Below are 24177 nucleotides of genomic sequence, written 5' to 3' on the forward strand. Positions count from 1 at the left end.
CCAGCTAAGCTACCTATTGTTTACGGCACAATACAAAATCACAGTCCTGGCTTGATTTTAGCAGTAAAATGGAAACATGTTTGAAGTAATGGAAGTTTACTTGCCTCATTCATTTTTAAAGGTCTCCTTTTTACTTCACTTCTATTCTATTTACTTCAATACACTTAGAAAATATTTGTCACTTCATAATTATGACCTTGCCTCAGAGGCCATAAAACACTGGTTATTGAAATGCTGGTCAATAAGAAACAAAGAAAACTATTCACAGACCAACTAGGCTCCTTTAGCTCTCACTTACACAAGTTAGGACTACTTTCTGACTGATGGAGAGTCCCTGCATCATCCTTCATGGCTCTGGGTGGTCAAGACACTTACAATGGGTGTATCTACATGTGCATTACTGTCCCTTAGCCCTAAAAACATTCAAGGATAGAGATTCTACCACCTTTCTAGGTAACCCGTTCCAGTACTTCACCACTCTCCTGGTGACAGAATTTTTCCTAATATCCAACCTAAATTTCCCTTGCTGCAGCTTGAGCCCTCTGCTCCTTGTTCTGTCATCTGCCACCACTGAGAACACTTTAGCTCCATCTTCTTTGTAACTACCCTTCAGGTAGTTAAAGACTGCTATCAAATTCCACCAGTCTTCTCTTCTGCAGACTAAATAAGCTTAGTTCCCAGTTGACTGCACCCAGAGGAGTACCATTGGATCTTTTGCCTAATACTCCGAAGTACCAAGCTCCTCCTCTGCCTTACTGGTGCATGGCAGATGTGCTTAAGAAGGGAAGGGAACACTCTGCAGGTACATCTACACATGCAAATCATGTGACTAAACAAATCCTGACATCACCATCTACACATGTATTTAAGCGCAGTAATTTACTGCGGTGTAGGATAGTACCCATGTCTGATGGGACTATGCTATACCAGAGTAAATTCATCTACTTTACAATAACTGTGGTGCACATGTAGACAGTGACTCTTTATTGTGCATTAAATTAATCTAACATACAGTAAAACACACATGTAGATATGCCCTGCATATCCCATGGGAATGAAATGCGTAACACAGGAGAATGGTTTTTTCCCCATAACAAGTACCACACCAGAAGCAAAGGCATCTTCATAAGGGACACTTGTTGCACAACATTCAAATCTTTCCTCCTATCATTCAGTGGGACGACTACAATGATCCGAGGAAAATCTTTTCTTTACCTTTGAGGGAGGGAGAGAGAAGAAAACAGAAGTTCTCAAAATCACTTTGATGTCGCTCACCCCTCCCTACTTGCTACGTCCACATACTCACACTATACTTGAGAGAGAAAAACACTGTAGCCAGCTAAAATATCTCTGTTGGCACACTGCCTTGTACAATCTGAGTTTACTAGCAATGTTCATTACTGAGTAAGCTGAAGTTTATCTGCACATTTAATAAACAACCAAACATCTGTGTGATGATATTATTCAGGACAAAAGCAGGGGATATTTTGAGCCCAAGTTAGCAAAGTCTATGACCTCAAATAATTTGTTTTTCTTTGAACCACAGGGATTCAGATTTACATTCTTATTTACATTCTTAAAAAAAAGAGGAAAAAACTTATCCCAGTGGAACTAATATTAAATTATAAGTAGCAACCAGCAGGCTCACCATGACCATGAGCACAGCGTTCATAAATCTCCGTCACCACCAGTTTTTCACATTCCTGGAATCGACTGTAATGCAAATTAGTCCCATTTGTCTAATTAATGTAATGCCATTAAAATCAACCTTGTTTGCCAAAAACTGAGCCCAACTGTCCCCAGACTTGATCATTTTTTAATACATAAAAATTATCTTGAAGCTGAATTTTATAGCAAGAAATCAGCCTGCATTTAGAAACTACAGCCCTATGATTGTAGTGAAAATTAAGACCAGATTCCCACTTGTTTGGATTGGCACTTCCTGGCACTTTTGCACCTTTGTTTTCTTTTATTCCCAGGGCTGCCCATTGTTCCAGTCCACTCCAACCTGACTTTATTCATTCTCTTTCCCTGCCTGTGGTTGCCACAAGAATTTCAGTGTAGCCAAATTGACAGAGCACACATATTTCTCACAGGCTTCCCAGAGAGCTGGCTGAAAAAAAGGATAATAATAATTTTCAAATGTTTTTTATTATTTTACAGTATTTTATAGATAGGTCTAGTTTTCTGACAAGTCAAACATTTTAACAAAACAAATTTACTCTATTTTTGCCCTTTCTTCCACAAGGTCTTCCTTGCACCCATTCACTAGCTATAGAAGATGGCTCATACAGTAGTGTCATGGGTAGAAATAAAATGCCACCTGGTGTACCATGTTTTGAGACAAGAGCCCAGTCCCGCACCAACTTCAGTCAGTGGGAATTTTGCTTTGATATAATTTGGCTAAAACTGTAGCCCAACCACATCAGTTTTCTAATGGGTCTGATCCCAAACCCACTTAAGCCAACAGAAAGAGTCCTATAGGATGTAGCAGTCTCTGATTTGGGGTTGCTGCACCTGTTAACAGGTCTCAGCTTGGCTTATGAGTTTTGTGGCCAGCTTTTCCATGTGGCAGTGCAACATGATGCACTCCTTTCCTACATTTCTGTCTAATTTTGAGGCTGGTCTTTCTTCTTGAATGACCTTTGTTGCCTGTGCTCAAAGGTCTCCATTTTAGCCACCATCTCCCTCCAAGATAAGAAGGCTTGGAAATGTAAACCTTTTCTCCAAAACATAAATGTATTCCTATTAGTGCTCTCCCCCTTTCCCATATCCCGCATCCTGTTACGGGGGTTAATGCATATAATAATACATTTTTAATTTTATTTGTATTTGAGAAAGACAATGGCCAATATGATAAAATGAGAGCGGGAAAAATCAGGTAAGAAAAATCCCATCCTTTCTCTATGTTGGGTCTTCAGATATTGCTTATGCAAGGGCCTGTTCTGCATGATCAACGGACCATCAGAATATACTCTCAGGTTTGAAGTTCTTTGAAGATGTAGCCTATTTGATTCTATTCCCATATATGTAGCTACTTCTGTTTCCCCATCATTGCAATACCTGGGCATGCCACAACCATGAAAAAATGTATCCTCACAAAGCATTATTAGAGATGAGAGACTGAAGGATGGAGAGATTAAATGATTTGCCCAAGGTCAATCCTCGGGCATGGCAGAGCCAGGAGTGAACCCACTTCTCTTGCATTTCATCCTGGGTGTTTCATTACAAGACTTTCCCCTCCCCCTGTACCCTAGTTGGGTGACATACAACCCCCAAATAATAAAAATAGGTTTTTAAGATTTCCCAATGTAAAACATCTCCAGTGAAATCTGGCTGGACATTTCATTTTTTGATTTTGAAGTTACACAGTAAAATCCTGTGTTAAATCAACACTGCAGGGGCTAACAAACCTTGGCTGCTCACTAAAGAGAGACTTCTAGGAAAGGCAAATTTTACCCGGTGTTCTAAGGGGAAATTCCGGAATGTTTCTTAAAACAGGAAGTTGCTAATAATAGAAATTGTCTCTTGTACAAGCTTTGGGGCATAAATTTAAATGCAAAAAAAAAAAAAGGTCAACCTAAATAGTAAAGGGAAAAAAAAGTCATGAATCTATTCTGCTTAGGCATACAGAGCAAGGCAACCCCAGTCTCAGTAGACACTACTTGTAGAAATAGACGAGCTTAAAGCCTAGGTCAGGGGTAGGCAACCCCCCAGCACGGGTGCCAGAGTGTGGCACTCAAAGGCATTTTGCTTGGCGCTCGTGCCTTGGGGTGGACAGTAGGGAAGGGGTTGGGGCTGTGCTGCCATAACACGAATTGAACCACTCATGACTCCCCCACTGTCTCCCCCTGGCACACCAACATCTTACAAGTCAAGGTTGTGGGTGTTTTTGGCACTCTGCCCCAAAATATTGCTGACCTCTGGCCTAGATGCATAAGAACAAGGGCATCAAAAATATGGCTCACAGGAGGGGGGTCATCTGGGCTGTGGGGCTTCTCATGGGCTGGACAACCCACCTCTGGATCCAGTCTATGGGGTTTGTCCATGGGACTGCTAGAGCTGCTGTGCTGGGGCTCAGGGGTTTAACACTGCTCCCATCCACCACCACCCCTTACCCTTTGCTGAATTTCTAGTTTTCAGTTGCCATTGGCAACTAAATTAGTAGAAGTAGACAGTAGGAAAAGAGGGAACAATGGTCATGTTAACCCCCTGGGTGTTGGACCAACTGACACAGCAAATCTAGCAGCTAGAGTGAGAAGACCCATAGGCCAGATGACCTACCCCCGGCACTGTCCCTGGCTGGTGGCAAGGGAAATGGTCAGCCCACTCATTTGGGTTAGATACCCATGCATAAAGAGAACTTAACAAACTTCCTTTGCACTTTCAGTGTTCCACTGAGAATATCCTTTATAGATTACCAAGGCATGCAAGGTATATAATAATTCTCATTTGTATGGATAATGAGAGCAGGTGCATAAGAATAAGGGCATTTTCACAGCAAATAGTAAAAACATCTTTTAAAGAAACCTTCCTTTTTCAAGTCATGAGCCAAGCACTAGCTGGCAGGGGTTAAGAAGACACTACGGATTTTCTTGCACTTTCCTTTAAAGAATCTGCTCTCTACCTGGGACTTCTAGAGAAGGGATACTGGGCTTGAAGGCAATTGTTCTGACATAGCGCAGAGATTCCCAGCTCCATTTGGATGGGTCATTAGGTGCTCCCCAGCTTTGAACTTCCTCACTTCTATATTCCTCCCCCTTGATCACCTGTCAAATTGTCCACCTCAACTAAGACCAGCCAAGTTTTGTTTTAGTCCTCACCTCTTATGTCTTTAGCCCTCATTTTTTCTCAATGCCTTGTGTCTGCACCCACTCATGCCAGCAGGCAACACAGTCAGCTACTCCTGACATTTCATCTCAACTGGGTACAATTAGGTGTCTTTTCCCTCTCTGATTCCCCCCCACACACTGCTTCTGTGAGCCTCTGCAGCTCCAGGAACTGGTGGTATAGAAAGCAGCAGGCCGACAGACGGGTGGGCAAGCAGCTTCAAAGGAGCTGCCAGCCACTTCCTCTGTCTCCAGAGGCAGCAGGAGTTCCTTCAGCTGGTGCAGATTTGGCAATTCCCCCCCCAATCCCATCTTGTGGTTAATCTTCCTCTGTGGCAGGCGCTCCCTGCTGCTCCCTCTTCCCCTGGCAGATTAGTCTTGGCTAGATCTTGAAAAAGCACCTTGACACCCATCTTGCTGGGGTCATCTGATCCCAGCAGTCTTTCCTGCCCAAGTGCAGGGGGGCTGGACCCGATGATCTGTAAGGTCCTTTTCAGCCCCTAACAACTAGGAAACTCAGAAACTCTGAAGAGGAGGGGCATTCCCTGTGGACTGACTCTCCTCTCTGCAACAGAATTGGCTTTTGGACTTCTGAGTCCCCAAGCACTGCTGATGCTCCTGGAAGGGGGGTTAAACATTTCTGAAGGAGCACCACAGCTGATGGCAGCCAGCCAGCTCCCTGCTAGAGAAGGTGAACCCAGAGAGGAAAAGAGGAAGCTCCATGTATGTGACAAACCCTGCCTTTCCTCCATGCAATCACACTGCAATGTCGTGAGACCAGAGGCTGACCAGGAGCTGGGTGGGATGGGACTGCTTGAGTTAGAGGAGAGGCCTTGCTTCTGTCTCGCCAGAAGTAGACGGGAGCCGCTGAACTGAGGAGGAGTTGAATGTGTTGGTGAAATGGTGGGGGTGAAGAATATATTGGGAGGGAGCTAGAAGTTTCCCATGGATCTTGTTACTCGGGAGTTGTCTACACTGAAGTCACTGCTGTGAGAGCAGTGTGCGGGAGGTACTTGAGCTAGCTTTAAACGAGCTCATTTGGGTACTGTTAGCCTTGCAGTTGTAGCAACCACCTCAGCATAGGCTAGCCACCAAGCATTTACCAAGCCTCCCAGGTAAATGCAGCCCACGCTGAGCAGGATTTGCATAAGTTGCTATCACAGCAGCGGTCACAGCACAGACATGCCTTTAAACTGCCCCTTGGTAGAAGCACAGCCAGATAATTCCTGGGCAATGCACTGAACGCTGCCCTACCCAGGGGCTCCTCGGTGCTGCAGGGGACAGGCAAACAGATGCATGCTACATGCCAGTGACCCTGTGTATCGGTGGCTGCACACTGCTATCCATCTGCCAGAGCTCATCACTCTCCTGAGGTAGTGAGGGGGGAGGAAGCAACAATTATTTTCATTGTTTGGTGAATTCTGGTAACTAAAACTTGGTTTTAATGATAAATATCAAAACATATTATCCACTACTCCCTCCTAATGCCCTGAGCTATTCAGGACTCTGCTGATCAGCAGTTTTGAATCCCTTTGAAAACAAAGAGACCATCTGACTTGGATGCTGGTTTCCATACACTATTCTTGCTGCTCTGAGCTGTTTGGCATGTCGCACATTTCTCCCCTGACATCAGGGCTGCGTCTTTGGTAAGTATTTTTGCAGCAATAAAGCAGCATTTTCACTGAGCAAAGCTGCATTTTAATAGTAAACGTGACAGACTGTTAACAGCCGTAACAGGCCCTATTTGGCGCCAGACATCTCTTTTTTTTTCCATATGTATCACATACATATTTACAGCTGAGAAGCTGACATAGAAATTGTAAAAACCGAGCAAAGTCTAAAACTATCCCGCATCATCTGAGAAGGACAATTGGTCTTTTAACTCTGCTTTCACCTAAGTCCCAAAGACGGCTCAGTATATGTGCACTTTGTGCTCCTTTCTTCATCTTTTCTGCTTTCTTGTAATGAATAGTTCCTATTAGGGGCAGAGTATAGGTGCACATGTGATGGGGAAATGACTTGGGGAGCCCTTCAGCCTTTTCCTTGTGCCCCTTCACATGGCCCAGCTGTAACAGTTTCATAGTTTCTAGGGTCGGAAGGGACCTGAGCAGATCATCTAGTCCGACCCCCTGCCATGGCAGGAAAGAGTACTGGGGTCAAACGACCCCAGCAAGGTGTTCATCTAACCTCCTCTTAAACACCCCCAGGGTAGGAGCCTGCACCACTTCTCTTGGAAGTTGGTTCTAGACCCTAGCCGCCCTGACCGTGAAGTAGCACCTCCTGATATCTAGCCTAAACCTACCGTCTGCCAGCTTGTGACCGTTATTCCTGGTCACTCCTGGCGGTGACTCCCCCAATGCCTGCTGATCCCCCCTGACTAGTTTATAACAGGCCACAAGATCCCACCTCAGCCTTCTCTTGTGGAGGCTGAACAGGTTCAGGTCCCGTAGCCTCTCCTCGTACGGCCTGCCCTGCTGTCCCCTGATCATGCGAGTGGCCCTCCTCTGGACCCTCTCCATGCTGTCCACATCCCTCTTGAAGTGTGGCACCCAGAACTGGACGCAGTACTCCAGCTGCGGCCTGACCAGTGCCGCATAGAGGGGGAGGATCACCTCTTTGGACCTGCTTGAGATGCATCTCTGGATGCATGACAAGGTGCAGCTGGCCTTCCTGACTGCATCCCCACACTGCCGGCCCATGTTCATCTTGGAGTCAATGATGACCCCCAGTTCCTTTTCCGCCTCCGTGCTGACAAGAGGGGAGTTCCCTAACCTGTAGGTATAGTGCCAGTTGTTCCTCCCGAGGTGCATCACCTTGCACTTGTCTGTGTTGAAACCCATCCTATTCTCGTCCGCCCACCCCTGTAACCTGTCAAGGTCTGATTGTAACCTGTTGCATCCTTCCAGTGTGCCCACGTCCCCCCACATCTTAGCGTCATCAGCAAATTTGAACAGGGTGCTTTTTACCCCCTCGTCCAAATCACTGATGCAGATGTTGAACAGTGCGGGCCCGAGGACCGAGCCCTGGGGAACCCCACTCCCCACGTCCTTCCAGGTTGAAAAAGACCCATCCACTACCACCCTCTGGGTGCGGCCCTCCAGCCAGTTGGCAACCCATTTGACTGTGTGGGTGTCGACACCACAGCCCCCCAGTTTCTTAATGAGAATGGGGTGAGAGACAGTGTCAAAAGCCTTCCAGAAGTCTAGGAAGACTATATCCACTGCTACCCCTGCATCTAATGATCTGGTGATCTGATCGTAAAAGGCCACCAGGTTGGTCTGACAGGACCTGCCACTGATGAACCCGTGTTGGTTGCCCCTAAGCATGCAGTCCCCTGCTGGCCCCTCCTGGATGTGTGCCAGCATAATTTTCTCAAATAGCTTGCCTAGGATTGAGGTGAGACTAACCGGCCTATAGTTTCCCGGGTCCTCCTTCCTGCCTTTTTTGAAGATGGGGACCACTTCGGCCTTCTTCCAGTCCTCCGGTACCTCACCAGAGCACCACGAGTGCTTGTAAAGCCATGCCAGGGGACTTGCAATGACCTCAGCCAGTTCCTTTAGAACTCTAGGGTGGAGATCATCCGGGCCGGCTGACTTGAATACGTCCAACCCCTCCAAAAGCTCCCTAAATAAATCCTTGCTAACCCGTGGCCCAGGTGTGCCTCCCCAGGGGCCCCAGGGGGGCCCAGCAGGGAGGTGGCTGTTCTGGTCCCTACTTAGGAAGACGGAGGCAAAGAAATCGTTAAACATATTAGCTTTGCCATCTAGTGTGATGACCAAATTTCCCAACGCGTCCTGCAAGGGCCCCACATTACCCGGGACCTTCTTTTTACCCCCTATGTATTCAAAAAAGGACTTCTTATTGTCCTTAATCTGGGAAGCTAGTCCCAGTTTCATCTCTGCCTTGGCCTTCCTAACTACCCCCTACATCCCCAAACAACTGCAGAATAGTCCTCCCTGGTGATGACCCCTTCTTTCCATGGGGTGTAAGCCGCCTTTTTAGCAGGGAGACATTCCCAGATGCTTCTGGTGAGCCACGGAGGCTTGTGTGCTCTCCTGCTCCCTTTGATCCTTGTTGGGATTACTTTCCTTTGGGCTTGGAGGATCGTCTCCTTAAGGAGCGACCACTCTCCTTGGACACCTGGCTCCCCTCCCCTCCGGGACCTCAGCACTTCTCCAACTATCCTCCTTAGCTCGTTGAAGTTTGCCCTCCTAAAACCTAGGGCTGCTGCCTTACTGCATGCCTTTGCCACCTTGCGCTGGATGGTGAATTCCAGCAGGCGATGATCGCTGTCGCCCAGGTGGTCGAGCACCCGCAGCCCCCTCACCAGGTCATCACCCGTGGCCAGCACTAGGTCCAACAAGGCATCTCCCCTGGTGGGGCTGTGCACCTCCTGGGTTAGATGGAGGTCCTGCACTCTGGCCAAGAACCTACGTGAGCGTTCAGACCTGGCTGACTGCTCTTCCCAGCAGATGTCCGGGAAGTTCAGGTCCCCCATGACTACCACATCCTTAGCCTTTACTACCTCTGTGAGCTGACCCAAGAATTCCTGGTCAAGCTCTTCTCCCTGGTTGGGAGGTCTGTAGTAGACCTCTCCAGATAAACAGTTACAGGAGGAGGGGTACAGAAAGTGGAGTCATGCTACCAACTAACTGGCCAGAGCTCCCTCTTTACACCATACCCCCAGGGCCTCGGAAGAAATGCCCCGATTGAGGGGTGTTCGCCATTGCTGTATGGCTGTCTTGCAAACCGGATAGTGGATTCAGAGACAAAATCCATCTTTTGACAGCTGTAAGTTATACACCAGGCCTGCCCACAGAAATGGCTTTAATATTCAATTATACATAGGCTCACCAATAGGGAAGTAATGCTTACAAGTTCCTCGTATTGAGACAGAAGATTTCACCCTGCATTAGGCTTAGGGAAGGTGACGTGAAGGACTCACTCACTTGCATTGTCCATTGCACTGGATTGCAAAAATCTCATAAACCACTTGGAAACATTCCAGCACAAAGCATGAGTGAGAGTATCCAGTGAAAACCTTCCCTTCATCCCCACCCTGCTGTACCTGTCAGCAGCATGTCTGCCACACGCACACAGCCCTGGGACAGCTGGGCGCTCACCAAGCCGTTCTGTTATGCTCCGAACCTTGGATTCAGGCTCTTAGACCTGAGTGTGAACAAAGCACAAGCACTAGCCCTGATGGGTATTGCTACATATATTCTTGAGTTGCACATCTCCCTAGCACCCCGCTGTGAGGATCACAAGCCCACAGTCCAACTATCAAGTGCCTGGGACTAGTACAGGTCACTTAGGCCCCACATCTCACCCTCAAACTTAAACCTACCATCTCCCATCCATGTAGGCATTCTGAGTTCCCAGCCTAACTCAGGGCACATGATAGGTGTGGCACATTACAGACTTTGCATACAAGTGCAAAACAAGTCATGATTCACTTAGACTGCTGACAGATGTGAAGGAGAAAACCCCCCAGCACTTTACCGAAAGAGGAGTTTGACCCATTTCCCCAGTGTCTCTACTGGAAGAGGAGTTTGACCCAGTTTGACCCATTTCCCCAAGCATCTGTATAGACTGGGCACTTCAGTGGGGCTTTCTAGCACTTTTATCTAAAGCTGATTTAATCAACTATTAGACAAAAGTACCAGAAAGCCCCACTGAAGTGCACAATCTGTACAGGTGTTGGGAGAGATGGGTCAAACTGATGTGATGCCGCTTCTGGGCATGCACTGCACTTAGTGTGGGAGTGCACCAAGTTAAAAGTAAAGCACTGGGTTTTTTTTCACATCTGTAGGCAGCTTTAGTGATCATCATATAAAATACCCAGATCCAGAAAAAATAATAAACCCTGTATGCATTTCCCTGCCTCAATCTCCTTACCATTCTGGAACACTTTTTTGGCTTAGGTCCGGTGGTGCATCCAGGAGTCTTCTCTAGCAGCTTGGTTTGTCCTTTGAATCAATCTCTGCCTGCTTCGGGTCAGCTTTCCCTAAACCTGATTGGTCCCACAATAAAATAGGTCCCCCTTTCCATGGTGACACATCCTCCTCTTTCAGCTTTCTGCCCTAGCACTTCCTGTGCAATTCTCCGAGTCCTCCTTTAACCTACCCAGCTGCTGTGGCTTTTAAAGGCCAGCATCAACACTTTTCTTTGGTCTGGGTTTGGGGATGGTCAGGTCCCCAAACTTCAGCTTTCTGCAGGGAGACTGTAGAAAACTGACTCTCCTAGCTTCAGAAAACCCATTATCCAAAGGTGCTTCCATCTGAATAGGTGACTATTGAAATCTAGTAATGCACCACTGAATCTGGTCTGGGCAGGACATGCCACAGCCCCTATCAGCAAATGGTGGATACCACGTATGCTGAGCCCTTCTGTGAGTCAATAATTTCATAATTACAGCTTAATCACATCAGAATTCACAGGCTTGTACATAGATACCCAACATTACCACAATGACCTAAAATGTTACCAAGGCAACATGCCTGCAGTGAAATGCAGGAAGGCAGCCAACAGCCTTCTAATGGTTATTTATGCATAATGACATCACAGCTCCTCACCCTTTTTCATCTGCATATTTGGTAGAAGTCTGCAATCAACACCTGTAGATACATGTGTCTTTCACCATCATAACAGCCACACCTGGCTTCCTAGTTTTATTTGCATCTATTTCTGCTCTAGGTCCTTTAGCTTCTACTACTCTCCCATCACTGTCTTGTGACGGATTCATTGTTATTATTCTTTGTACTGCAATAGTGCCCAGAGGCATCACTGTATCAGACACTGTATAAACATATAGTAAATGTCAGACTGTGAGCCATGAGGCAAAAGAGCAAATGAACAAGAAGGAGCCTGACTCTGTAGCGTAGTGGTTAAGACACTCCCTTTGGAGGAGGAAGGCCTGGCCTACAGTCCCTGCTCCCAGGGTTATTTCTTCATCTTAACCAAGGACTGTCTAACATAAAAAGTATAAACTGTCCTAGGGGCAGGGTCCAGAACCAAGGGGAGTGCCACAACCACTAGGCTTCAGAGTCAGGCTCCTTCTTGCTTGCTCGCTCTCACCCCATGACTTGGTTCTTTCTCATGGCCGTCTTGGTTGCACAATGGATCTGCTCCTTCAGGGACACCCATTGCCTCCTGATGAGGGGATAGTGTGTGCCCCCTCCCTGGCTATTCCATAGCCTTATGATTACCAGGCTACTCTCCTGAGAAGTGGGAGCTTAAGGAGGGTCTATAGAAGCCAAGTCCCCACTTCCGGCTCAGTGTTTCAACCACTGGGCTATGATGCAAAAAGTGAGGGGTACCGCTCACCTAATTCAGTTTGTCATCTACTTTCAGAAAAGGGACCAGGGCCCCTGGAACTGGGTGAACAGAAGAACCTATTGTGCAGCTTGAGTCAGGGGCCTAAGCTCTGGAGAGAGGCTAGAGTGCACATGCACCACTGTGCTTGACTCCCTAAGCACCTCCAAGACTCTCTGAATCACCATTCACTGTAGAGAGAGAGATGGTGGCTTTAAAGCAGTGCTCTTTAACTGTCTCTAAGCCCTGGACAATATAATAGAGTAAGTAATGTGCTGCAGGCAACATCATACTTTGCCTTCCCTGCCAACCTAAATAAATGTCTAACTGTCATCCGTACAAACAAAATTTTCTGTGGCCATGAACAATATGGGACAGTCTTGTTGGCAACATGTCAGCCATGAGCAGTGGGCTGGAGACTGCTGTTCTAAAGGCACTCAACCAGGGTACATGAATGTGTGTGGAGGAGTGCATAACTAGGGAAAGATGGAGGGGTGAAGGGATTTCTATAAGGGGAAATGAATGGCATCTGGGCCTGATAGATTTGGTCAGGGGGGTGGGAAAGAAGAGGTACATTTTAGCATAAGTCTCTTGTCAACATTTTAGTAGACCATGGCAGGTAATTACATGCAATACTGTTCTATTATTGTTACCTTCATAGCAGTGCTACATTCTGATGTAAGCCAGATGGTATAACAGTATTTAATTAAATATCACCTTTCTATAGAAAAAAAGCAGATAGCATTCCATATCAAATTTTGTCAAAGTTCAGAGTAAATTGTATCTTCCTTTCAATTTTAGGAAACATTCTGCTGCAGGAATTAAATTCTCTGTTAATTCTATACAATAGGTAAAATAAACTACAGAAGCATTATCATTTTCTACTAAATTCTAGGGGACTTTCTCTACAAAAGGCACTTTTAAATTACCTGTATTTTAGATTTCCAAATTTACTGTTAGTTTTGTTAAATCATTTTAAATAATGTTTTACAATCACTATAATGATGGGGCAATGGATACTGGTAATGTGTGTCTGCCAGAAATAATACCAGTAACACAATGAAGCTGATATGAATTCTTCATTAATTGGAAAGTGAAGCATTGCATGTACCAGACTAAGTGGCTTACTTTCAAAGTGCTATTATCACTGTTGTAGACTGCATTTGGTTGCTTAGTAACCACCCTTATCGATGATTCAAGTTTTCTCCTATAGCATGGTAAGTGGATAGCACCTTTATTTTTCTCTCAGCAGATGTCAGGAGAAACTATTTTATAAAATCACCCCAGAAGGAAACATCCCTTTGTGTCTTGGCAATAGTTTTGTTGGACTGTCAGCTAAGGCAGACGATGTAAATTATTTTGAAAGAACCTTATTTTAGAAAGCATTATTGAGCTGTACAATATTCACAGCCCTATTGTTGAACTGGCATTCACTAGAAGAAGAAAAACGGATTTTTATGCAAGTGGAAAAGCATATCTGATAAACAGTTAACAAGCAACAAATGCTGAAAAAGAAGGTCTCTATAACGTTTTGTTAAAACCAAAGACACATTACTATGTGGACATTAAGCTGCAACTCATTAGTAAATGAATTCTATCTGTGACAGCCCTGTCAAACCCAGACTTTACTGATTACATTTGGCTTTTAGGCAGTAATCCCATGGGAAAGTGATTTATTTCAGTACTCGATGAGTTACTCCATAGATGAGAGTGATAACGATATTATATTGACACAGGGTAGCATTTACAAGCCTCATAGAAGAAGTGGGTTTTCAACAGAAATTTAAATAAAGACAGGATGGGCCAGGCATAATGAGAGGATAACATTTAAAGTTTATAAAGCATGCTCCACAAATAATATCAAAGCCATTTATAAAACTGGGTAAATATTACCACGCACATTTCATTGATGGTGAAATTGAGGCACACAGAGGTTAGCTGACTTCCCAAAGACCACACAGTAAATCAGTGGTAGCTAGGGAATTGAACTAATCCCATGCTCTATCCACTGTCCCAAGCAAAGCTCTCATGAATAAGTAGGTTGTTCAGGGAATAAGGAGTGGCCAAAGAAAAGGGACATAGGTAAGTGTGGGAGAAGGAAATGAAGGTCTGGTTGGCATCATTATCAGAATGCAAGAGACAAAACAGAAGGTGATGAGAACAAAATCAGGAATGGAGAACAAAATCAGCCTTGACTATAGGAAATTGGGATTTAAACACTAATGCTTTATAAGCAGTAGTATAATTAGGGATGGGTAGGTGGGACACCACTTCAGAGGTGGGGGCAGAATGGCATCTTCCAGGGATCCCTCACATCAGTGGCCCATGTTCTGGGAGCACATGCTAAGATCCAGTGGCTCAAATAATGTATGTATCACTAACTCCTATTCAAGAAATACCTAACCTCAGCTATCTAGTAACTCCAAAGAAACCAGAGCTGCCTTTGAGATATTTCTATCATTTGTACCTCAGCCTGGGTTTGTTTCCATGCCAGCATCTGAGCCAGCAAGATGGACCTTTATAGAAGTTGAAATCAGAGTTTACTGATCGAGTGACAGTAGCTCTAGCAGCGGTTGAGCAAAATTCCTTCTTTAGTATTAATGAAGTTCCTGCTCTGACTACAAGGGAAGAACTCAAGCTGTGGCCTAATAAGACAAGATACTCTTCTAACAAGATTAAGTTGTGCCTTACAAACAGTTTCATTGCTGTAAAATAGGCCCAATACATCCAGCTGTTACATGCACCCTGTACTGCTAAATGCACAGCAAGCCATCCTTGATGTCCTATTGATTTCAATGGGACGTGTTTAAAATGGTGGCACTAGACCATTGCAGGGAGGTTCACAGGGAGATAACAGTGTATTATAGATCTCACTACTCACCAAAACATTAAATATAGCAAAAACTCACTCTATGGTTGTAGACTCGGCAAGTCTCATCCAGACTCAGGAGAATAATTTTACATCTATTAAAAATATTCAATCAGTTTTCATTCAAAATAGTCATGATGGGGATTCTGGAATACAACAGATGTTCATGCATTTACAATGCAATAATGATACAATATATGCTTGTAACAGTGAAAGTAAAAGGTCTGGTCACTTTAGTAACTAACGCTAATCAAAGCTGAGATCAGTGACTCAGTGCAGGAATAAAAGTTACTAAGCCTCCAAATATATTATCACTTTCTATGACTCTCACTCCCCTATCCAGAGCAGATAGGTGTTTCTATTATAAACCAGAATTGTGATACGATTGAACTCCAAGTCGGTTAACATTATTTGCTTAGTGATAATACCATTTGATACACAAAGCAGCCCTGTTGACTCTGTGGACTCTTTGTGATTGGACCTGGAAACCGCAAAAAGATTTCTGGTGCTAAATAAACAACAAGTGAAAAACTACCTGAATTTCGAGAAAACTGTACTCTTGCTCAGACTGGTATGTGGAGGGTGTGGCAGGATGTTTTGATGCAATACAAGTGGGAAATGTTAAAGAGAAAGTAAACATGAACTATCATAATGACCTCCAAAGAAATAGTTTCATAGTTTCATAGTTTGTAGGGTTGGAAGGGACCTGAGCAGATCATCTAGTCCGACCCCCTGCCATGGCAGGAAAGAATCCTGGGGTCAAATGACCCCAGCAAGGTGTTCATCTAACCTCCTCTTAAACACCCCCAGGGTAGGAGCCTGCACCACTTCTCCTGGAAGCTGGTTCCAGATCCTAGCCGCCCTGACTGTGAAGTAGCGCCTCCTGATATCTAACCTAAATCTACCCTCTGCCAGCTTGTGACCGTTATTCCTGGTCACTCCTAGCGGTGCTCGGGGAAACAGTGACTTCCCCAATGCCTGCTGATCCCCCCCCCCGACTAGTTTATAACAGGCCACAAGATCCCCCCTCGGCCTTCTCTTTTGGAGGCTGAATAGGTTCAGGTCCCGTAGCCTTTCCTCATAGGGCCTGCCCTGTTGTCCCCTGATCATATGAGTGGCCCTCCTCTGGACCCTCTCCATGCTGTTGACATAGGATTGGCTTCTGTTGACTAAATGATTAAGATGGTTACAAGTCTAAATACATAATTAGCTAAGCATAGTGATGGGGAGGGAGGCATTGGGGCAAGAGAGAAAATCTGGGAATTCTGGAGAGAACATGACCTTCCTTCAAAGAGTCTGCTACTGGCTACTGCCAAAGACAAAATACTGAACAAGATGAACAGTGGCTCTGAGCCAGTATCAGTTGCTCTGTTGCCTTGCATGCTGTGTGAGAAGCTTTTCATTTTCCAGGGTTGTATGATTAAAGCACTGTGCAAATCTGTAATGCTAAACAAATAATGAGAATGACATTAGTATATATTAAATTATAATAAATAATACTGACTCTAACATTGTTGAATTTGAAAATGAAATATCCAGTGGTGATACAGTTGGCCAAATAGTGCTGAATTGACCCACCTAACCATTTTCTGGTGATCATAATACAAAAGATGGCTTTATTCTTAGCTAATTAATTTTCATATGCTGACACTTAGCAAACAATGAGAGACAGGGGTTCAGGGGGTGAGCTATCATACAAAAGGGTTAGCGCCATGGTGTGTTCACACATGCTCCAGGGGATGAGGGGGTGCTTTAATTAGAGCACCTCTGAGACCTTGTCTAATTAAAGTGCTTACAGCATCTCAGCTTCAAAACTGCAGCAGGGGCGCTTTATCTAAAACTTGCCAAATGAGCTTTAGTTAAAGCACCCCCTCCCCGCCATTTTGAAATGTGCATATACTGATACATGAGACATGGATTCTGCTGGAGCATGCTAATTAGTACACTTCAGCAGTCTCAATTAATCAAGTCTGCTCCAACATGCCGGAACTACACTGTGTCATAGCAGCCTCTGGGCATGTGTACAGACCACCAACTTCAATAGAACTGAACTGTTTTACACTGGATCTGGTTTATAGTATCTGCCCTAAAAAGATGACAATCTAGTTGTTCACAATAGTAAGAGAGGCAAGGTGACAGCAATACAAATGCAGAGAGAATCAGATTAGCTGGATTCTCCCCTTATGTTATCCTAATGCATTCTCATTAAAGTTAGCATAACTGCACTGATGTAACAAGAGAACAATTTGTCCTATAACATAAAATCTATCTACTGTGCTGAACAGTAAGACTGCTTAATAGTCATCAACTCTTAAATGTACCAGCATCACAAAAGAGACTCTAAAACATGGTTGTACTTTCAGTACTAGCAACTATGGACAGCACAGAGGAAAGCAAACTGGAGCACAGCAGATGAACGCTTAGGACCATGCTAATGAACCAGTAGAGCCACTAGATCAGCTGGGTTAACTCTGGAAATTTGCCCCACAAACCAATGGCTTTTTGACATCCATATTGATTCTGCCTATATCTTAGGCAATAGCTCTTGTTACCATTTGAAAAGAAAGTCACAGATGGAATCATTGCACTTCCTTATCAGCTGATACTGGATCAAAAACCACCATAACCAGAAAGAAATGAATCACCCCAGCATTGGAATAATCCTCCGGTAGTACAGATAGCCACTCATTGCCATCCCACCTCCCCATGTAACTATAGCCAGGAATCCCCTGCATCCTGTTGATTGCCAGCTGTCATCACAGGTATTGGCAGATGACACAGTGTAGAGCAGCTCCATGGAGATCAAAGTAGTACACAGTCAGCCTTGGACTAGATGAGCACAGAAGAAACTTAGAACAAGTTTTTTACTTCTCCTGAGCTGTGCTGTGCTGCTGGCTATTGCCAAAAATCTGGGCCTATATTTTAGATAAGATTATCCTGTAGAGCTGTGATGAGGTTGAAGGGGCTGTCATGCTCTGATTCTTGAAAAGATTTGCAAAGCAACAAGTTAAATTATGCCCTTATTTTGCCACTCTACCTCACAGTGAACAGTAAATTCCTCCATAAACCCCCCATTAATTTCCCCAGAACTATTCACAGAGTAAAGTCATAAACAGCCAAGGTAGGGAAGAGAGAATCAGGCCCCTTATAGAGAAAAATGAAGTAACCAACCCATCCTTCAATATCAGAGAGCTGGCTTGTAAAGAAGGGTGATTAGCTGTGTTAGGCTGAAGACAGATAGACAGGCTGAGTGGCCCCTTAGAGACTAACTGGTTCAGGGAGGCATGAGCTTTCATAAATCACAAGTTACTGCATCGGATGCTAACATATAGCTGACTTGTATGTGCTTAGTCTGTTATATTACCTCTGCTCTTACTTCTTAACCCCTTGTCAGTCTGCCATCAAACTGTGAGTTTCTTGAATTAGGGACACTCCTTGAATACTAATCCACAGAAGCAACTCCATAAACAGCATAGGCTTTGCAGAATAACCTAAAGGCTACCCAATCTTGGGAGGCACATTCTAGAGTAGAGGATCTCTCTGATGACATCCTGCAAATAGCCTCTTTAAACCAAAGTTCACAGCCTGGAGCATTTCAACCAATCACATCAACCCTAGTATTGCATGGATAGGGAGACATGATGAGGTTTTTGCTAGCCAGGACCCAAACCCTTTTGGGGTTTTATAGGTTAAAAAACTACTTTATAATGCAGGCCAGCATCAAAAGACAGGTCACAGAGCAGTTGTCTATAGGCAGGGCCCCTATAGGGAGTGCACCTCAGGTTGCAATGGCTCAGTTGCTGCACTTGAGCTGTGCAGAGCCACCAGAAATGCATGGATGTCTACATGCTCTGGTGGTTTGGCAAGGATGGCTGCTGTTTGCCAAGGTGAACAAAAGACACTGTCAAATCAGTGGGAGTCTCGCCACTGACTTCAAAGGCCCCAGATTTTACCAGATGTTGTTTCCTAAATTGAGCTCAAGAGCTTGGTTCAAGTGAAAGAAAACACTTGGCTCTCTTTGTTTTTATGAAGGACTCAGCAGTCATGATTCTGTAATTCTATGTGAACTTGTTGAGGCAAAACTGTTAATGTATTCTGTTAAGAGAGCACATTAATGCAATCAAATTCATAACATGATTGAAAGGCATTTGATTGAATGGCCTCCATATTGTTTCCACATGGCAGTATGGACCAAACAATTAGGTTTGCTGACTGCTGATCAACCATCAGTGCTCCTTCTGACTTCTAAGGGCAGATTATAAAATTAACAGTATGGCTGATTTTGCTTATGTCTCCTATTTTATTCTTGCTGGCTGAGCAATCGATGATCCTTGTCTTTTTTATTCATAAGCAAAAACCAATTATATGAAAAATCATATGAAATCATTTATGAAGTCTCCCTCTTGCAAAGCTGTATGTGGAGTTGATTTCATCGTGTCACTCCACATGGAAACTTGCCAATGCCTCTCAGCATCTCTCTGTAAAACAGCTATTAACGTCATGGTATATTTCCTTACATCTCTGAATAGAATACACTGCTTCATTAATTTTGTCATTTCATCTATGAAGAATTTAATCTGGAAGCTCTTTCTGTTCTCCTTAACTTTGTAATAATACTGTCGCTGAGAAAAAACACATCAGAAAGGAAATTGCTTCCAAAGGATGCTGTAATAAATACGTTAGCTATTTTGCCTCCGTAGGGTTTGTTTATTATTAACTCAGAATGGACAAGGCTAGGACTTAAAAAATTCAAATACTGTGGACTAGTTTATCTGGTGAGTTACACCAATATAAATTGAGAATAACTCTGCTGATTGGGAGCTGGGAGAAAAACTCTTTCACTAAGGCTCCCTGGGGGGAACAAGGAGCAATAGACATAAACTGTTAGAGGATGGTTTCAGGTTGGACGTAAGGGAGAATTTCTGTACTGTAAGGGTGACTAGAATCTGGAACAGACTTCCCAAGGAAGTGGTGCAGTCCCCAACCTTGGAGCTCTTCAAAAGGAGACTGGATCATTTGATCTCAGCAGTATTCCTGCCCAGAGCAAGGGGTTGGATTAGATGATCTTTCAAGGTCCCTTCCAGCCCTTAATTTCTATGATTCTATAACCTCAACAATTATTCCAGATTTCCATCCATGTAAATAAGAAAAGAATTTGGCCCATATTGTATATCTTGAACTAGGAGACATAAAGTGAAATTATTAGGTCGTGGGTTTAAAATTAACAAAGGAAATTATTTTTCATCACAGCGTGTAATTGACTTATGAAACTTATTGCTGAAAGATGTGTGGGCTGATTGTTTAGCCCAGTTCAAAAGAGGGTTGGATAAATTCATGGAGGAAAGGTCCACTAGTATATATTGGTCACGTCAGATAGGAGTGTGGCTCCTGAATCAGAGCTTCCTAACTCTCGGAAATCTCTGAATGCTGGAAGCCGCAGTGGAAAAGGAGCAATGGTGGAAGACTCTGGACATGCCCTATTTGTCTTTCCCTTAAGCATCCACACCATCACTGCATGAAATAAGCTATTGGGCACATGGACTATGGTCTGACCCAGGAAATGGCAATTCTTATGTTCTTTTCATTACCTGAGGGAAGTAAGAATCATGCTGCTGTGTACTTTCCCTTCAAGCTCAGCAAAAGCCAATTCTCTGACAGTTACCTTTCTCCTGATTTCCACCAAAGGAGTATATAAGCTTCTGCTTCCAATTAAACTAGTATAAATATGGAGTAGCTCCAGTGACTTCAGTGGAATTACTCCACATCTCACTTTACTGGAGATCAGAATTTCATAGATTTCATAGATTTTCATAGATTTCATAGACATTAGGGCTGGAAGGGACCTCAGGAGACCATCGAGTCCAGCCCCCTGCCCAAAGGGCAGGAAGTCAGCTGGGGTCATAGGATCCCAGCAAGATAAGCATCCAATTTACTCTTGAAGGTGTTCAATGTAGGTGCTTGAACCACCTCCGCTGGCAGGCTGTTCCAGACCTTGGGGGCTCAGACAGTAAAGAAATTCTTCCTTATGTCCAGCCTGAAACGGTCTTGCAGGAGTTTGTGACCGTTCGCCCTCGTCATCCCATGGGGCGCTCTGGTGAACAGATGTTCCCCCAGATCCTGGTGGTCACCCCTGATAAACTTGTAGGTGGCCATCCGATCACCCCTGAGCCTGCGCTTTTCCAGGCTAAAGAGTCCCATGGCTCTCAGCCTGTCATTGTAAGATCTGTTTTCCTGACCTCTGATCATGGGCATGGCTCTCCTCTGGACTCTCTCAAGCTTCTCCACATCCTTTTTGAATTGTGGAGCCCAAAACTGGACGCAGTACTCCAGCTGCGGCCTCACTAAGGCCGAGTACAAGGGGAGAATGACGTCCCGGGATTTGCTCGAGAAGCATCTATGGATGCACGCCAGCATTTTGGTCGTTTTACTAGCTGCAGCATCGCATTGGAGGCTCATGTTCATCTTGTGGTCAATGATGACCCCCAAGTCTTTTTCTTCTGTAGTGCTATCCAACGTAGCACTGCCGAGCCTATAAGGGTGCTGCAGGTTTTTCCTCCCAAGGTGGAGAACCTTGCATTTTTCGGTGTTAAACACCATCAGGTTCTTGTCTGCCCATTTGCTGAGCTTGTCCAGGTCAGCCTGGATCACCCGCCTATCTTCTGGCGTGGATGCTTTGCCCCAAAGTTTGGTGTCATCGGCGAACTTGGCCAGTCCACTCCTGACTCCAATGTCCACATCGTTAATGAACATGTTGAACAGTATGGGTCCCAGGACAGAGCCTTGAGGGACCCCACTGGTCACAGGACACCACGATGAGTGACTGCCATCAATCACAACCCTCTGGGTCTGAGCACGAAGCCAATTTCCCAGCCAGCGGATCATGGTGGAGCCAAAGCCACAACTGGGCAGTTTGGCCAAGAGGTGATCATGGGATACCAGATCAAAAGCTTTTTTGAAGTCAAGATATATGACATCAATCTCTTCTCCCTTGTCCAGGTGATAGGTCACCTGGTCATAGAAGGAAATGAGATTGCTCAAACAAGACCTACCCGCAACAAACCCGTGCTGGCTGTCCCTTAGAATGTTAGCCTGGGCCAGTCCCTCAAGGATGGCCTCCTTAATAAACTTTTCTAAGATCTTCCCCAGGATAGAAGTCAGGTTAATGGGCCTGTAGTTAGCCGGATCCACTCTCCTCCCTTTCTTGAAGATCGGCACCACATTGGCCTTCTTCCAGTCTTCGGGCACTACACCAGAGCGCCAGGTGTTTTCAAAGATCTGTGCCAGGGGCTGGGCTATGACGCTCACCAGCTCCTTGAGTACCCTGGGGTGCAGGTTGTCAGGGCCAGCTGACTTGAAGGTATCCAGCTTCTCAAGGTGTTCCTTCATGAGGTCAGCATTGATGGAGGGTAGGGGATCCCCCTCACCCAGATTTCCCTGTCCCATAGCAGGCATGGGCATCCCGTGTGACTGATGAAAGACTGACGCAAAGTACCTATTTAATAGGTTGGCTTTTTCCTGGGCGTCAGTTGTCAGTTGCCCCATCTGGTTCAGCAGGGGTCCAACATTGCCCTTGCTTTTCCTTTGGCTCCCCACATATCTGAAAAAGGACTTTTTGTTGTCCTTGATGCTTGAAGCTAGTTGGAGTTCAGTTGCAGCCTTGGCTTTCCTGGTTTGGTCCCTGCAGGACCGGACCAGCGCGGAGTAATCCTCCTTGGAGGTAAATCCCATCCTCCATCCTTTGTAGGCTTTCCTTTTTAGCCACAGTAGGTCCGCTAGGTCCCTGGAGAGCCAGGGGGGCTGCTGTGCCTTCTTGCTGCCTTTCCTCCGTGTTGGAATAGATTTAGCTTGTGCACTGAGGATCGCTTCCTTGAGAAGCAACCACTCTTCTTGAACTCCCATCTCCCTGGGGTCATGGTCCCTGAGGGCCTGACCGACAAGCCTCTTGAGCTTGTCAAAGTCGGCTTTTCTGAAGTCAAGGACTTCTGTGTTGCTGACTGACTTGCCAGCTTTACGGCGGATGGTGAAGGTGATCAGCTCGTGGTCGCTGTCACCCAACTTCCCATCAATCAATTTGCTCTGTAGTATGTTATTTTGATCACATTTATCTTTGGTTAACAGAAATGCCAGGATCTGCACAGCTGATCCTATAAAATGTTACTAAATGAAGACTCCTACATGAGATGCCCGAATTATTGAAGAAAATCCTGGAAAAATTCTCATAGCCTACAAGAGAGTGAGGTTGTCACCCATTAGCCCGTTTCCTACTGTGCACGTTTAGAACCAGGTTTACAGTTCTAGTGTTCCACCATCACTCCAGTGATACACAATAGATCTAAACTTAATTTAACTGGCTCATTAATCAGGATTAATTGCTGCTTTGCATTACTGGAACAATGTAAAGTAGTCAGTGAATACCATTGAATTAGGCCATTACTCTAAACCTAGTTCAGAATTTACTTCTGAATAATTTTCCTTAGGATTAAACTCTTGGCAAGACCCCAAAGTTGCAATTAAATATCCACTGTGAGTTGGACATTGCCTGTCACTTTTGGTTGAGAAATGACTCTGAAGTCTAGTTTGGTGCATAAAAGCATCTGATTTAAAGCACAACATAATGTTGTAGCATTGTATAAAGATTCACCATTTGGGGTCTGGCTAGCAGAACATAAAGGTATAGAAACTGTAGTCATAGTGTGGCCAATCCTAAGGCCAAACCCTGTGCTGAGGTGCAAGTCTTCCCCAGTGAACAGGGTCCACCGGCAGAGCTGGCCTTAGGGGTAGGTGATGTGGGTGGCTACCCAGGGCGCTGTGGTCGGGGGGGCACCACACACACAGAGAGCAGCACTATTCCTGGGCTGGCCCAGTTGACCCCTCCCTCTCCACCTTCAGCCACTGCTCAGAAGAAGCCAGGCTAAGCAGTGGCTGTGGGAGCACATTTTCTGCTCTCAGTAATTGGACCAGGGAGATGCCCACAGCACTGGGGGCTGATGGGGACAGGGTCACCTGCCAATGCAGTCACATTCTTCTTGCCTTTTCCACCCCACCCCATCTGGTGGGAGCTGACCATGCAGCTTGCCGGGGGTGTTGTGATCATTCCCAGCCTCAGAGGTGGCTCCACATGGGTGCTTAGGCAGTGGCAGGCCAGGCTGACAGATGCCAAGTGGA

This window comes from Crocodylus siamensis, chromosome 1 (genome assembly GCF_052110815.1).
Source record: "Crocodylus siamensis isolate JL-2025a chromosome 1, ASM5211081v1, whole genome shotgun sequence".
NCBI classification, from domain to species: domain Eukaryota; kingdom Metazoa; phylum Chordata; order Crocodylia; family Crocodylidae; genus Crocodylus; species Crocodylus siamensis.